Consider the following 13,467-nt stretch of genomic DNA (forward strand, 5'->3'; position numbering starts at 1 on the left):
CACTATACCTTTTCTGGTTAAGAACTCAATACTTGACCCCAGAGAAACATTGTATATTACAGAAACATAAAGAAGAAATTAAGTAGCACCTGTCCCTTCCCCTGCCTCTGCTGATATGACGTGTGGCTTGAGGAGCCCTGGACTCTGCATCTCCCCTAGGTTCTGTCCTACACCCCTCATCTGCTATCCCAGCTTAGATGGTCTGTTCCCTCCAGTCTGGCAGGCAGGGTGGATGTTGCAGGAGGGGCTGGGCCATCCTAGGGTCCACTGACTTCTTGCCAGGCCTCCTCTCGCCAGCTGGCATGGTTTAAGAAGCAACCAGGTGTGGTGGTGCATGCCTTTGATCCAACGATCCGGAGGCAGAGGAAGGTGGATCTCTGTGAGTTTGAGGCCAGCCTGGGCTACATAGTGAATTCCAGGACAGCCAGAGCTACATAGTGAGACTTTGTCTTGAAAAAAATAAAATAAAATAAAAAGAAGCAGTCTCCTTTTCTCTGTGTCGTCATCACACCAAGACCCACTGGGTGTCAAGAGAGGCCTACCGTGAAGCTGTGGTCCAAGCAAGGCCCAGAAAAGCCAGGTTGGGGCTGGAGAGATGGCTCAGAGGTTAAGAGCACTGGCTGCTTTCCCAGAGGTCCAGAGTTCAATTCCCAGCAACTACATGGTGGCTCACAACCATCCATAATGAGATCTGATGCCCTCTTTTGGTGTGCAGGTAAACATGGAGACAGAACACTGTATATATAATATATAAAACTTAAAAATAAAACTAAAAAAAAGAGAAAAGAAAAGAAAAGCCAGGTGGCTCCCATCTGACCCCTGTGAGGCAGCAGTATTGACATAGGTTTCCCGGACTCTCTCAGTCCAACTGGAGAGTGACTTCCAGAGCAGGATAGGGGCAGAGAGAACATCCACCCATGCATCTGTCCATCTCTCTACTCATCTATCCATTGCCCTGCCTACATGTCCACCCATCCATCCTTCTGTCCATCCATCCACCCAGCAAACCATCTATCTAGTCATTCACCCATCCATGTGCTTCAGTCCATCTGTCCATCCATCTACCTATTCATTCATTCCCCATCCATCTGTCCATCTACCTACTATATATCCGTCTATCTGCCCACCCATCTGTCTACTTACTTACCCATCTATCTCACTAATCCATCTATCCATCCATCCATCCCCCCCCCCCATTCATCTGTTCTCTCACCCATCTACTCGTCCATGCGTCTACCTCAGTGAAGGCTTCCTTCCAGCCAGGCCCTAGAAGGCAAATAAGGACACAGTAAGATGGGCATAGTAGGTCACATCTATAACTCCATCACTTGTGAGGCTGAGGCAGGAGGATTGCCACAAGGGCAAGGCCAACCTGAGCTATAAAGTGAGACCCTATCTCAGCAAGCTGGCTCAGTAATAAAAGACACTTGCTGCCAAGCTTGACAGACTGAGTTCAATGCCCAGGTGGAGGAGAGAACCCTGTCCCTCAAGTTGTCCTGTACCTCCATTTACAAGCTCCATTGTGCATGTGCACACACAAATATGCCATAATAATAAATAAATTGTAATAAAAATTAAATCTCCCTCCCCCCAAGAATGAAAAGACAGTGCCAGGGAAAAAAAGAAAACAAAACACTAAGGAGTCAGAAGCAAACCCCTCTCCCTCACCTGCCCTGTGTTTCTCCAGCCTGGGCATCCTCTCCTAGACCCTTTTCTTGAGTGAGAGATACGAAGTCAGGTTCAAACAAATACTGTGTTCACCGAGGTCACCGAAAGGGACAGGTACTGAAGAGCTTTAAGCTAAAGTTCAAGGTCAGGCCAGTTCAAGGTCATGTTAGCTCTGTTCTCGGAGAACAGCCTGATGTCCCAGAGACAAGGGCTGCTATGGAAGGAGGGGGCACACCTGAATGGCTTTGGACAGTGGCAATTGATTGTCTTAAAGTTCAGGAAACTGTGTAGTCCTGGCTGTCCTGGAACTTGCTCTGTGGACCAGGCTGGCCTTGAACTCAAAGATCCTCCTGCTTCTGCCTCCTAAGTGCTGAGATTAAAGGCATGTGCCATTGCTGCCCAGCCATGGATTTTCTTTTAGCAACTTGTCCATGATGTATGTTGCTCTCCTATTAGCCACTTAGTGACTGTCTTAGTTACCAAACTGATAGCTGTGGTAACACGTTATATTCTAGTAGCCCTTATTTTACTGTTCTATTCTTCATTTTCTACATAAACTCTTATATAGCTTGGGCTAGCATCTAACTCCATATGTAGCCGAGAAGGACCCTGGACTTTCCCATTCTTTTCCTCTCCAGTGATGGGATCACAGACACTCATTTTATAGCAGAAGGACTATGTCTTAGTTAGGGTTTCTATTGCTGTGAAGAGACACCATGACCATGGCAATGCTTATAAAGAAAAGCATTTAATTGGAGCTGGCTTACAGTTTCAGAGATTTTTGTCCATTATTGTCATGACAGGGAGCATGGCAGCATGCAGGCAGACACGGTGCTGGAGAAGGAGCTGAGAGTTCTACATCTTGAAGTGTAGGCAACAGGAAGTGAACTGTGTCCCACACTGAGTATAATTTAAGCATATGAGACCTCAAAGCCCGCCCCCACAGTGACACACTTCCTCTAACAAAGCCACACCTCCTAATAGTGTCACTCTCTACAGGCCAAGCATTCAAAACATATGAGTCGATGGGGGCCATATCTATCAAACCACCACAGAGTGTCAAAGAATTTAGGGGTCATATTCTCAGAACTAAGGCACATCCCAGGATTAGGGGAGGCTAGGCTCCAGGCAAACTCAGGATTATGTAAATCCCTTTGTTAGGTCAGCAATCCCCACACTCCTTTCCTGGGAGGCCTGCAGAGGGCACTAGTGAGCCCAGGTCCACACAGGCATGGATGAGATGATATGATCTTCCACACCAAACACACACACACACACACACACACACACACACACACACATACATGCACATGCACACAGAACCCATTTTTCAGATGAGAAGACTGAGTGAAGCAAAGTGCTTGCTTCTTACCCATTTTCCCTTCCTTGATTAACAATGACCCATTCTGGCCACACCCCCTCCTGCCAGCACTTACCTCTCAGGGGTCCCCACAGCCACAGCTGACTGATGGTGAAATTAGCTGCCATTTAGTACCTTGGGGAAGAAATGGCTGTTGACAGAAGAGAGCCGGAAGCATCCGTGAATAATTCCTTCACATTAACAAAAATGCAAATAAAACGAAAGTTTGAATGAATACTGATCAAGCCAGCCAGCTGTGAAGGGGAAAGCCAACGCCTACATTATCCAAGCTGGGCTCCTATGGCAAGAGGCTGGGAGGGCCTGGTTCCCCCCAAGGCTGACATGCAGGGCTGTAATGGTACCCTGAGCCACTGTGATCTGTAATGGTGGACGATTAGTTCTCTAATCTGGCTTCTAGGAAACCACCTTCCCAGGTCCAGTATCCAAACTGTGAGCCAGGCAGGCTCTGTCCCTTCTAAGTTTTGTCTGCCTGACACCTCTATTCGTATGTGAAAACTCTACCACAAGACTGTCACTTCTTTCATTAAATGTATATTCACTGAAGTCTGCTGCGCCTTTCCATGGGAAAGAGTGATAACCGAACAAAGGCCCCTTCCAAATTCCTATGCTAACATCCTAAACCCCATAGGGGATAGTTCGTGAATTCCTTTGCATGGCTGGACAAAATACCCGGTAACTTATGGAAGGCAGATTTATTTGCGTTCTCCGTTTCAGAGATTTCAGTTCATAATGGTAGGATTTTCAAGGACGAATAGGATTTTGATAAGCAGAGAAAACACGGAAGTTGGAAGGACAGGCCCTGACTGGTTCACAGGTTAAATACTCGGCCTGGGGCATGAAAGCTAGGCCCAGGGCCTTGTCATGCTGAGATAAAATTTTTGCAAGTCAGGAAGCTGTCTCACCGGACACTGTATCTGACGTCACTTCAAACTTGGGCTACCCACTGGGCCATGGAAATGCACTATTTCCCTACTCCAGTCAGTCTTGCTGGAGGGCTGTGTTGGTTGGAGACTGGAGTGCAGCAATTTCTTCCCAATTGAAACCTTCTATCCCGGGGCGAGGCTCCTTGGAACTCAGGAAGTAAGCAACACACGTTTCAGGGAGTCTGAAATTTACCAGATGCAGAAGGCCCCTCCCTCCCTCCCCAAGGTTACGCAAGAGGTAAGGATGCGGAAGACCTGCTGAGCTGCCTGCCAATCCAGCCGAGAGCTCCAGCTTCTCTGAGTCGCCACCCGGAGGAGACTGACCTTAAGTGATGCAGCTGCCTTTGAGTTCAACATACTCCTGTAAGTGACCCCAGTACACTCACTGGGTTACTAAGTTGGACTTTGAAAGAATCGTTGCTTTGGTTCCCTGTCTGGGGTTTCTGACTGAGGGAATTGAACACTATCCCATGTCATTCATACTCTGTCTCTGTTATGGTTTGAGTCTGAAATGCCCATACCTCCCCCTACCCACCTCCATCCCCTTACCCCCCCTCCATCCCCCAACCTCCCCCTCCATCCCCCCACCCCGAGCCTTGGTCCTCAGTTGGGGGCATTGGTTTTGGGAAATGGAAACTTCCAGAAGTGTAGCCTAGCTGGTAGCAGTTCACTGGGGGATGAAGGTGGGGGGCGGGCAGGGGGTTGACAGTTATATTTGCCTCTGATTCCAGTGGGCTCTCTGTTTCTTAGTGAGTGCCATGTTCTTCCGCCATACGACCTCCACCCTGCCACCGTGGACTATATGCTTTTCACTTCATTTTGTCATTTTATCATAGCCATGAGAAAAATAACAATGCAATCTCTCATTCTGCATCCTGGCAGGCTGGAGGTCCTTCTGCTAGCCTTGCTTCTTACCTGCCCTTGTTTGTTTGTTTTCTTTCAAGATTTTATTTTTACACTTGGGAAGCAGAGGCAGGAGGATCTCTGTGAGTTCCAGGCCTGCTAAGGCGACACAGTGAGAAGGAAAACTTGTTTTATTTTATTTTATTTTTGTTGTTTTTTATTTTGGTTTTTTGAGACAGGGTTTCTCTATGTAGCTTTGCGCCTTTCCTGGAACTCACTCTGTAGCCCAGGCCGGCCTCGAACTCACAGAGATCCGCCTGCCTCTGCTTCCTGAGTGCTGGGATTAAAGGCGTGGGCCACCACGCCCAGCTAGGAAAAAATATTACTATTTAAAATATTGTGTGTGCATGTTGTGGTGCGCACTTGTGGGTGCATGGGTGAAGTAACTGAGGAGAGAAGCTGGAGTTTTGATGGTTATGAGCCGAGATCTGGTTCTTGGACCAAACTTGGTAATCTGGAAGAGCAGCGCCAACTCCTTACCTCTGAGCCGGCTGTTTCTCCCTCTTCCTTTCTGTCTGCTTTTCTTTTTGAGACAGGCTATTTCTGTGCAGCCCTGGCTAGCCTGGAACCTGCTATGTAGACCAGGTTCGCTTTAACTGCAGAGATCTGCCTGCCTTTGTCCCCTGAGGGCTGGGATTCGCAGGCCACCAGGTAGTGACAAGATCCAGCTTGCTTCAGTGTACTCTGGAGAAACACCCTCCCCTTCCTGTGCTGGCTCACCTTGGTTTCAGCTGCTTTGTCCCCTGTGCGTGACCCCTCCTTGCTGCTGCATGAGCTTCCCCAGAACAAGGCAGCCTCAGCCTTCCAGCTTCTTCCTGGTGGCTCTGAGTTCTACGAGTTCTACGTGTGGAAGCTGCCATCGAGGCCAAGCCTGGCTGCCCCTTCTGCTTTGCTTTTTGAAGTCACACTGTGTTCCTGGTGCAAGAGGGAGTGTTGAGGGTATTTTGTCATTATATAAGGGGACGTTGTGTGACCGTCCTGGGGAGACATAGTGGGTATACAGTGGGCAATGAGACTGGCCTCATTGCCATGGGAGGACATTCAAAAATCTTTATTTATGCCGGGTGGTGGTGGCACACGCCTTTAATCCCAGCACTCGGGAGGCAGAGGCAGGCGGATCTCTGTGAGTTCGAGGCCAGCCTGGACTACAGAGTGAGATCCAGGACAGGCTCCAAAGCTACACAGAGAAACCCTGTCTCGAAAAACCAAAAACCAAAAACAAAAACAAAACCCTTTATTTATTCATAAATTGTATGTGTATGTGTATGCCTCTCATACAGTGTGTGTCTCTGCACCACATGCTGGCAGGAGTCGACGAGGTCAAAAGAGGGCATCTGAGCGCTCGAGCCCCTGGAGCTGGGGTACCAGATGGTTCTGAGCCACCATATGGGTGATGGGAACTGAATCTGGGTCCTCTTAGGGAGCAGCCAGTGCTCTTAACCACTGAGCCATCTCTCTAACCCCATGAGGAGGGCCTTTTATCAAGTCTGGAATTAAGGAGCTAAGAGGATGGTGAGAAGGGGAAGGGGAAGAGGGAGAAGAAGCAGGGAAGAGGGGAGATTGAAGACAGAGGAGTGGGGGAGGACAGAAGTGAGAAATGGGAACGATGAAAGAGAGGGGAGCAGGAAGGAAAGGAGGAGGGAGACTGGGGAAGGGGAGCGTTCCGGCAGTCTGGATTTGTAGCCCACCACATCCTGAGACAGAGCTGGCCTCCTGGACATGAACACATGGTGACCGGGTCTTTTGGTCAGTCCCTGCCTTAGGCAGACCTGCTGACTCTTTCTGTCCAGTGTGACTCCTCTTAGGACTGACGCTTCCAGCAAGTGTGGCTTTGGAGGACTCTCCACCCCTTCCTTGTGTAAATCTGAGCTTGACCATGTCCTAACCATATGGAGGAAACCCACATCTACATGAGAGAAGGGGCTCCTGGGAAGGGAAACAGTGACAGTGACAGCAGCCAGTGGGGTGCGTTCTAGAGCCATGCATGCCTGAAGAGGTCTGCACTTCGTGGCTGGTTATAAGACTCGGAGCTGGTTTTTTTGTTTGTTTGGTTGTTTGGTTTACAGAAACAGGGTTTCTCTGTGTAGTTTTGGTGCCTGTCCTGGGACTCACTCTGTAGACCAGGCAGGCCTCGAACTCACAGAGATCCACTTACCTGTGCCTTCCGAGTGCTAGGATTAAAGGCGTGCGCCACCACCACTTTTTTTTTTTCCGGTAGCACCTCACATGTGATAGACAAGTGCTCTGCCCCTGAGCTACATACACAGACCCTCCCACTCCCCCCCCCCCCCCTTTTTTTTAAGACAGGGTTTCTCTGTTTAGCTTTGGAGCTCGCTCTGTAGACCATGCTGACCTCCAACTCACAGAGATCCACCTGCCTCTGCCTCCCGAGTGCTAGGATTAAAGGCGAGCACCACCACCACCCAGCTTTCTTCCCACTTTTTATTTGAAGACTTGTCTCATGTACCCCAGGCTGGACCCAAACTCACTAAGTGGCTTAGGCTGGCTTTGAACTCTTGATCCCTCCACCTATACATCTCAAGAGCTGGGAATATGGGACTATACTGCACTATGCCCAACTTCTGTAACTCATTTAAAAAATAATTTATTTTTATTTTTAAATTTTATTTGTAATTATGTGTGTGCATGGGTTAATGCCAAGTGAGTGCAGTGCTTGCAGAGGCCAGAAGAGGGTGTCAGATCCCTTGGCGGGAGCATTTCAGACAATTGTGGGCCACTCCACTGTGGTTGCTAGGAACAGGACTCTCAACCACTAAGCCATATCTCCAGCCTTTAAACAATTTTAAATTACATTTATTTGTTTATTCCATGTGAATTTGCTCATGCTTCAGCTGTGTGAAGAGCTCAGTGGACAATTTATGGGAGTGGGTTCTCTCCAACCATGTGGGTCCTGGAGATTGAACTCAGGAAGTCAGGCTTGGTGGCTGTCACCTTTCTCCGCTGAGCCATCCCCCTGGTAACTTTTATTTAAGACACTGTAAGCCAGGCAGTGGTGGCGCACGCCTTTAATCCCAGCACTCGGGAGGCAGAGGCAGGCAGATCTTTGTGAGTTCAAGGCCAGCCTGGTCTACAAAGCGAGATCCAGGAAAGGCGCAAAGCTACACAGAGAAACCCTGTCTCGTAAAAACAAACAAAACAAAAACCCAAACAAACAAAGAAAAAAAGACAGTGTAGGCTAGGCATGGTGATGTACAACTTGTAATCCTAGCATTTAGAGGGCTGAGGTAGGAGGATTGCCATGTGTTACAGGCCAGCCTGGGCTACATGGTGAGACCCTGTCTCAGAAACAAATGACTGGGCAGAGTGGCTCAAACCTGTAATGCCTACATTAAGGAGGCTGAGGCAGGAAGACTGAGAATTTGAAGTCAGTCAGGGATACTGCTTAGGGTGGTCTTGTATCAAAAATTGAAAAAGAGGGGGGCCTGGAGAGATGGCTCAGAGGTTAAGAGCACCGACTGCTCTTCCAGAGGTCCTGAGTTCAATTCCCAGCACCCATATGGTGGCTCACAACCATCTGTAATGAGATCTGGCGCCCTCTTCTGTATACATAATAAATAAACAAATCTTTAAAAAAAAAAAAATTGAAAAAGAGGAATTGGCAAGATGGTTCAGTGGGTAGAGGTGCCTGCTGCACACACATATCAACCTGCCCATGAGAATCCACGTAAAGGTGGAGGGAGAGAAAGGTGACCCCACAAAGTTGTTCCATGACAACTAAACACGCATACACACTTAATAAAATAAAAAGATTAGCCAGGTGGTGGCGGGGCACACTTTTCATCCCAGCACAAGGGAGGCAGAGGCAGGTGGATCTCTGAGTTTGAGGTCAGCCTGGTCTACAGAGTGAAATCCAGGACAGGTAGGGTTATACAAAGAAACCCTGTCTTGAAAAAAAATTAAATTTTTCATTATATTTTATGTGTATGAATATTTGCCTGCATGTATGCCTATGTACCACATGTATTCCTGGTGCCACAGAGTTCAGAGGCTGTGTTGGGTCCCCTAGAACTGGAGTTACAGATGCTTGTGAGCCACTTTGTGTTTGCTGAGAACCAAACCTGGGTCCTCTGGAAGAGCAGCCAGTACCCCTAACCATCTAGCCATTTGTCCAGCCCCAGATACATTTTTTTTTAATCTCTGTCTTTTAAGTCTCTGTGTATGTGATATATGTGTATGTGTGATTTCCTGTGTGTGTGCATGTGGAGGTCAGAAGACAACCTCAGGAAGACAACCTCAGGTGTGAGTCCTTGACTTCTACCTTGTCTGAGGCAGGGTCTCTTTTCTTTCTCTCTTTTTAAAATACTTTTATTTTTATTTTATGTGCATTGGTGTTTTCCTTGCACGTATGTCTGTGTGAGGGTGTCGGATCCCCTGGAACTGGAGTTACAGACAGTTGTGAGCTACCATATGGGTGCTGGGAATTGAACCTGGGTCCTCTGGAAGAACGGTCAATGCTCTTAACCACTGAGCCATCTCTCCAGCTCTCTTTTAAACTTTCTTTTCTTTTAAGAGAGGCAGGGTCTCTCATTGTTCACCATGGTGTCCCATCAGGCTATCTGGTTAACATGTTTGTTGATTGACTGAGACACAGGGCCTCACTATGTAGACCAGGCTGGCCTCAAACTCACAGAGAACCGCCTGCCTTTGCCTCCGGAGTGTTATTTTATGTTATTTCAGACCTTGCTATTCTCTCTCCCCATTTGTTACTAGAGCAAATGTTTCATCCTGTTTATTTTAACAGCGTGTATACACATGTGTCTATGTGTGGGTACGTGTATGTGAGGAAGTGCTGGCACTCACTGAAGTCAGGAGATCTGGAGCTGGAATTCATGAGCTGCCTGAGGTAGGTGCTGGGAACTGAATTTGGGTCCTCTGCAAGAGCTGTATGTATTCTTAACTGCTTAACTACCTTTTCGGTCTCTCTTTTTTATTCATTTATTTTGTTTTTTTTGAGACAAGGTTTCTCTGTGTAACAAGCCTGACTGTTCTGGAACTTACTCTGTAGACCAAGCTGGCCTCAAACTCACAGAGATCCACCTGCCTCTGCCTCCCGAGTGCTGGGATTACAGGCGTGCTCCCTTCCTCCCAGCTTTTGTTTGTTTGTTTGTTTTGGTTTTGAGACAGTTCTTACTATGTAGACAGTGACTGGCTTCTAACTCAAGTTCCTCCTGATGCAGTCCTCAACCTGAAAGCTGTATTGTAAATGGGCTATTCTTTAGTATTCAGTTACAGCCGCACAGGACAGACGAAGACACCATGCAGGAGCAGATGCCCACATGAACAAAATGTAGTCAATCTACATGGCAGAGTGTTACCCAAACTTAAAAACGACATTTTGAGAGACACTCCAACATGGGTGAGCCTGGGGAACAACAGAAGCCCGTTAGGGAAGAACACTGAAGGCCTCTGACGTGACTCGGTGGGTAAAGGTGCTGCCTGCTGAGCTTATCCCCAAGACTCACACAGTGGGAGAGAAATGATTCCCCAAAGTTGTCCTCTGAGCTCTTAGATACATGTCATGTCATGTGTACACACACACACACACACACACACACACACAGTCTCAACAAAATTAAACTAGACCTGTAGGTGAAGGGGCTAGAGAAGGGACTAGGGAGTTGTATGTAATGGGGACAGAGGTTCAGCTGGAAAAGGAAAGAGTTCTGCGGATGGATGCTTGTGATGGTTTTACAATACTGTGCATGTGGTTTTAAAAATTGGTTAGCATGTAGGGCTGCAGAGATGGCTCAGTGGGTAAGAGCGCTTGGAGCTTTTGCATAAGACCTGGGTTCAGTTCCCAGCACTCAGGTCAGATGTATCATAACCATCTCTAAGACCAGCTTCGGGGGAACTGATGCCCTCTTCTGGCCTGCTTGAGTACTGCATCATATGCACAAATACACACACACACACACACACACACACACGGTGGGGGGCACATAATAAATAAAATATTTAAAAATGGTTAAAATGGCAGGCCAATGACATGTCTCTGCCTTTGTATTTGCCACCAAGCCTGACAGAGTTTGATACTAGGCACCCACATGATAGAAGGAGAGAACCAACTCCTGCAGGTTGCCCTCTGGCCTCCATATTTGCACTGTGGCATGTGCATACTCTGTACACACACACACACACACACACACTGATCATAAACAAATAAATGAAAAAATAAAAAAAAAAACTAGTTAAGCTGGATGTGGTGGTACAAACCTTTAATACCAGCATTCAGAAGGCAGAGGATTCCTGAGGCAAGGCAGGGAGCTAAACTAATCAGATGACTCAGCTCCAGGCTCAGTGAGAGATCCTGCCTTAATAGATAAAGTGGAGAGAGCAAGAAAGACACTTGATGCCAACTTCAGGCTACCATAGGCACGCACAAGTTAAAATGGTAATTTTGTTTCCAGAGACAGAGTATCCCCATGCAGCTCAGGATTGTCTTGAATTTGAGTCTCTGGAGTGCTAGGATGACAGGCCTGTACCATGCCCTGGAAAGCTCCTATTTCCATATAAGGTCATTTGGAAGTATTGTTGCTATAAAGGTGAAATTAACTTTTCCAGGTAGAACACTGACAGTGGGTCAAAGTAACTATTCCAGGAGCTGGGCGATGGCTCAGTTCGGGTAAGAGGACACGCTGAGCAAGCATGAGGACCTGACAATTGTAACCTTTGTTCTAGGGACTTGGGGGGGTGGGTATGGAGACCCATACCAAACCAGAGGATTGCTGGAGCTTGCAAGCAGCCAGTCTAGCTCTTGGTTCAGTGAGAGACCTTGTCTTAAGGGAATAAGGTGGAGAACGATCAAGCAGGTAGCTCCAGACACCTACACCCCTGCACATACACTACACCCCCACACCTCACCCCTACACACAAGTACCGACTGCTTTGAAGTCAAACTTGGTGAACCAAGGAGTTTGCAGGACCGAAGTACAGGGGTTATTTGCAGAAGTGTGGGTGACCCTCAAATAGCCCAGTGGATTGTTACTACTTGTATAATCTGGGAAAAGGTCTGTGACTTCTGTAAGCACTTTTTTTTTTTTTTTTTGGTTTTTCGAGACAGGGTTTCTCTGTGTAGCTTTGTGCCTCTCCTGGAACTCGCTTTGTAGACCAGGCTGACCTCGAACTCACAGAGATCCGCCTGGCTCTGCCTCCCGAGTGCTGGGATTAAAGGTGTGCGCCACCACCGCCCGGCCTGTAAGCGTTTTAAATTGACTTTATTTTGAGAGCCCATGGCTTCCTTCTATGACAGAATGTTTTCAATTTTGAGGAGATTGCTTCCACACACAGGAATTAGGGGTGGTGACGCTGTTCAACCCATAACCGACCCCTCCAGAAGAGGGTGCTATACCAGGGGAACAGAGTTGTGCAGGGGGCATGCTGGGGGAGAATCAGGTTTCCAGCAAAAAGAATCAAGAGGGCAGATCTTCCTGGCCAGAGCAGTTCTGGAAGTTTCTTGGGAGATAATATACCATGGCTGCTGAAGCTGGGCATGTACAGGTGTTGGTGGGGTGTCCTTGCCTCCTGTTCCCTCTTTTCTGGGATATGAACACAGAGGTGTACTGCCCGAAGCTGTGAAGGGTGGGCGCCTGTCAGGTTTAATCTTGGCGGGTTTGTTTTTGACTCTCAGTCGATGGGAAGGGATTGAAGTGGGAGTAGGGAGCTGGCTGGTGCAGAGGGGAGAGAGAGGTTTCAAAGCTGTAGCCATGGGAAATGTTTTTCTTTCCTGCTTGAAAGAAAATGCATGCCAATGAAAGATAAAAGGAAAAAAGGAGCGACGTGTGTGTGTGTGTGTGTGTGTGTGTGTGTGTGTGTGTGTGTATGTGTGTGTGTGTGTGTGTAGAGAGATGAGCATGAGAGAGAGACAGAGACAGAGAGACAGAGACCTGGAAGCATACTGGCTCAGGAGATTTGGCAGGGTCAACCCTTGACATCTCTTTCCTGGCTTGTGTGTGTGTTTTGTGTGTGTGTGTGTGTGTGTGTGTGTGTGTGTGTGTGTGTGTGTGTGTTTACTTAGATTGCTCCCACTTCCCTGGGTCTTAGGGCCTGCCTGATGAGTGTGTCTCTGTTTGGCAAAGATGCCAGATGGCAACATGCAGGCGACAGAAACTGTGGAACTGGGAATGAGTGAGAAATCATAAGACCCAAAGGGAGATGGGATGTGTGATGATGTCTGGACTTCCAAATTATTATGTACTGGGGTCCATGGAGGTGCACAGGAGGGCCCGTGGATGTGCACAGGAGGGTCCATGGATATATATAGGAGGGTCCGTGGATATATATAGGAGGGTCCGTGGATGTGCACAGGAGGGTCCATGGATTTGCACAGGAGGGTCTGTGGATGTGCACAGGAGGGTTGGTGAATGTATATAGGAGGGTCCGTGGATGTGCACAGGAGGGTCCGTGGATGTGCACAGGAGGGTCCGTGGATGTGCACAGGAGGGTCCGTGGATGTGCACAGGAGGGTCGGTGGATGTGCACAGGAGGGTCCGTGGATGTGCACAGGAGGGTCTGTGGATGTGTACAGGAGGGTTGGTGAATGTATGTAGGAGGGTCTGTGGATGTGCACAGGAG

The 13,467-nt window shown here is 48.1% G+C and overlaps 1 protein-coding gene across 1 annotated transcript in view; it reads left to right on the forward strand.

Annotated features, from left to right (window-relative positions):
* The first annotated feature begins 4,229 nt into the window (after positions 1–4,229).
* Positions 4,230–13,467, forward strand: part of Tnrc18 (trinucleotide repeat containing 18) — a 112,400-nt gene continuing 103,162 nt past the window's right edge. The window contains exon 1 of the mRNA XM_052754164.1: positions 4,230–4,335. The gene's annotated coding sequence lies outside the window, so the exon portion shown is untranslated. The remainder of the gene's footprint in view (positions 4,336–13,467) is intronic.

The sequence above is a fragment of the Peromyscus californicus genome, unplaced genomic scaffold (assembly GCF_007827085.1).
Source record: "Peromyscus californicus insignis strain IS unplaced genomic scaffold, ASM782708v3 Scaffold_2__1_contigs__length_46816999, whole genome shotgun sequence".
NCBI classification, from domain to species: Eukaryota; Metazoa; Chordata; class Mammalia; order Rodentia; family Cricetidae; genus Peromyscus; species Peromyscus californicus.